This window comes from Galeopterus variegatus, unplaced genomic scaffold, assembly GCF_000696425.1.
Source record: "Galeopterus variegatus unplaced genomic scaffold, G_variegatus-3.0.2 Scaffold228, whole genome shotgun sequence".
Taxonomy (NCBI): Eukaryota; Metazoa; Chordata; class Mammalia; order Dermoptera; family Cynocephalidae; genus Galeopterus; species Galeopterus variegatus.
Genome location: NW_007726339.1, coordinates 15752 through 19597, shown reverse-complemented (window position 1 = coordinate 19597; position 3846 = coordinate 15752).

Genomic DNA, 3846 nt, shown 5'->3' with positions numbered 1-3846 from the left:
GCTGGTCCCCCAGCCTCCAGCTTGGACACGGCAATGGACATACAATGACCATGTGTGTGTGCATGCGTGCACATACACGCACACACAGATGTCTCAAACAGTGTCGCGCCAGGCCCCGCCCCCTCCTCGCCCCCACGGTCTGCTCCGCCCGGTTCCGCCCGGTCCGCTCACCCAGGCCTCGCCCCATCCGCACTTCACTCTGCTAAACCCCACTCCCGGGCAGGCCCCGCCCTAGCCCCGCCCCTCCTGCGAAATGCCCGGCCCCACAGACCCAGGCCCCGCCCCCGCTGGCCGTGCCCCCTGGAATTCCGAAGTCCCCCCGCGAGTTCGCAGTTGTCCTTTTTGCCCCTTCGGGTCGGGAGCTGGAAGACCGCGTTACTTCAGCCCCTCGTTGGGCGCCTGCGGACAGGCACCCTCCACGTGCGCGGTGTGGGGGCGGGAGCACCGCCCTTCTCCGGGGTGCGGGGGTCTGTGCGCCCGCCCAGGTCGCGGCCTGCTTCCAGAAGAATCTTTATGCGAGAGCACAGGAGCAGAAGAGTGGGGGCATGTCCCGCGGGGACGGAGGGGCACCATCGTCGTTACCACCGCGGGGATGTCGGGGGCAATGGATAGGGCGTCCTCGCCGTCGCCCCTGATACTGGGCGCTTGCCCCACTAGTTTTCCAAGGCCCCGAAGTCCTGCCCACGTGCGAGTGTGGGAGGGGGCGGAGAAGAGGCGTGTGGGGTCGAGCGGGGGTTGAGCGAGGGTCGCCACGCACCCCGTGCTGCAGGCCGGCCTTTCGCCCCTTGCACCTCTCCCCCGCAGCTCGCCCCGCAGCTCTCCCCGCAGGCTGGCCCCGACCCTCTCCTCCGGGTTAGGTTCCCCAGGTTGTGCAAGCGGTCAGCTCTCCTGAGACCAGAGCTCTGGGACCCAGGAATGTGCCCCGTGGGGACCCGACTCTCCCCTCTGGTCGGGACTAGGGGCTGCCTGGTTTGCATTGAGCCAGCAATGTGGGCTGTGGTGGGGCAGGAAACCGACGGGCAGCGGGGCAGCTGGAGAGTCAAAAGCTAGACATAATGGTGAACTTCCTTTTTCACCAGTGGGACAGTGCTGAGGTTAGGAGAGGCTTGCTGGGTAGGGTTTCCTGTGCATAGGGGCAGGGCACCTGTGGGGCCCAGGGTAGGAAGGCAGTAGGGTCCTAAGGTCATTAACGCATTCAGCACACATTTACCAAAAGCCAATGTCCAGTTCTGTTTGTGATGCAGTAATTGATGAGACAGAGGACCCTTTTAGGAATGGGAGGCAGACCTTGAACACACTCCAAATAAAATACAATCCTGTGCCCTGGACGTGTTTTGAGAAAAGTGTGAATGCCAGGAAGTGCACTTACACGATCCCAGGTGGCACAGTCTGCTACGCACCTAGGCCATATGGAATGGCCATTGCTTTCTATGACACACTGGTCACATATGCGGTCCATCACTTACTGAAACACCCTTATACAGAGCATGGCTGTAATGTCAAACAATAATAGGAAGAAAATTGAACGGGGAGGTGTCACAGAGAGTGGTCAGAGGGCCTCTCTGAGGAGTGACGATTTGAACTGATGCTTCAGCTGAGAAGGAGCCGGCCGGGCAGAGCAGTGGAGGGCACAGCTGTGCAAAGGCACTGGGGCAGGGACTGACTGGCAGACTGGAGCAGGACGTGTGGAGAGAGTACAGTAGATGAGTTGTGGGAGGTGCTTCCTTGCTCAATGGGGAGGAGCTGCTCTGGGCTGTGCTTAATGGGGACATATCCACTGCCCACCCCCCATGTGGAGGCTGGGTCTTCTGTCTACATCACTCTGCCCCTCGGAGGGCCGCAGGCCCCAGTGTGTGCAGGGTAAGGATGGTGTGGTCTGGGCGTCACAGCTGTTGGCAGGGCTGTCGCTAGGGGCAGTTGGGAAGGTGGCTTTTTGGGGTGTGGGCTTTCTGTCCACACAGGCCCCTCCCTCCAACCTCCCAGGGTGGGAGCAGGGTCCCCCTCCCCTTCTTCCCATTTTAGGTTTTGTTATGAAAATGCTCTTTCACCTCCCAGTATCCCCGCTTTTGATTTCTGAGAGCTTCTTTAGTAACCAGAGCAGTTTCTCTGTGCATACCTGATGGTCTAGTTTCCAGAAGGAGGAAAGAAGGCCAGAAAACGTGGCGAGGATCACATGGACAATATTTCAACATTTCAGACTCTCATTTGGATACAAGCCTCTTCTGGGAGCGGCCTTGGAGTCCACACCTGCTCAAGAGGCCACCCCTCCCCCAGCCTGGACCCAGTCAGACAGCAGGGGGCTTCCTGCCAGCACCTTCTTGCATCCCCCCTTTCCTGCCCCCGCTCAGAACAATCGTTTAGGGAGGTGGGAGTTTCTGGTTTTGAAGTTTTCAAATATAGAAATATACTGTTTCTTTGCTCATCTAGTTCCCAAAGACACAGATGTGTGAACCCAGTGAAAGACAGGGTCCCTGGAGACCCCCTAAGAGACTGCCTTTCTGGGTTCCTTCCAGGTTTCCTTAGCTCTCTACGGGGAGGAGCCCCCCAGGTGCTTTCTCTCCTTTGATTCATTTCTAGATGGCTAGGAGGTCAACTTGGAGACCAGCTGCCATCTCTCTGGCAGGCTTGCTTTGGGGAACCTTCCTTCTGGGAGAGAACATCTGGGATGGGACACACCTGGAAGAGGCTGGAGCTGAGGCTGTGCCCAATTCATTCCAACTAAAGCACATCTTAATGACTGAATACCCGACCTAGGATGTGAAACTTCTTGCCCAGGGCTTGCAAGCGTCCTGCCAGAGCTTGCCCCTAAATCCCTCTGTGTCCCCTGCTGATTCTCAGGGCTTCTTGTTTTGATTAGTTTAGTGTGTGTGCGCACATATGTGCCCTCTCTGCCTGGAGATGGATGGGGGTGCTGGCGACAGCTGGAAAGCTAGGCCAATGAGGCCCACAGCCTTGACAGTTCTGGACTGTCTAGAACAGTGGCCGCCAGCCTCAGGTGGCTGTCAAGGTTTTGAAGTGTGTCAAGTGCAACTGGACAACTGCATTTTACATTTTATATATTAAGTTTAATCTAAAATTAGATAACCCCATGAGGCAGTGGCTGCCAGTTTGGACAGGGCAGTTCTAAATCCAGATTGCCTGGATTACAACCTCAGTTCAGTCAACGCTTACAACGCTGTGGGCAAAGGAGGTAACTTCTCTGTGCCTCAGTTGTCCCACCTAGAGGGTGGGGGTGATGCTACCCCCATCTCCCCCTCCCACCATGGAGGGCCTAGAGGATCCATCCCAGGGCCCACCCCTAGAGTTCCTGATTCCTGGAGAATCTGCATTTCTAACAGGATCGCTGGGCTGCTGGTCCAGGGACCACTGAGGATCATGAGTCTCTGTGCCACCACAGTGCCTTTGCTCGCGTTACCACCCAGGGGCCGCTGGAGTCCCTGGACCACCACTCCCTTGCCCACCTGCCCACCAGTCCTCATTCCCCTGGCTCTCCGTGAGCATGAGCCGGGTCCTCTCTCTTCTCTGCCCTCAGTCCTGCTCCCCACAGCTCCCTCCCCGGCCTCTGGGGCTCAGCTCTCTGGTCCCACGACCAGCCCAGGTCTCTCTCCTGCCTGAATCACACCCTTAGGACTCATCCTCCCATCAGCCCAGGGGAGAAGGGGGTCCTTCCTGCACTTCCAGGAACACTGCAATCAGAGGAGCCTCCAAAGCACAGCTGAGTCTCTCCACCCCAGCCTGTCTCGGAGACAAGGGCTCATCCCTGTGCGTTCCCTAGCCAGGGACCCACCTGGCCACCACCCCTACCCCAGGCTGTCACCTGGCCATCACCGCCCACCAGGGCTCCAC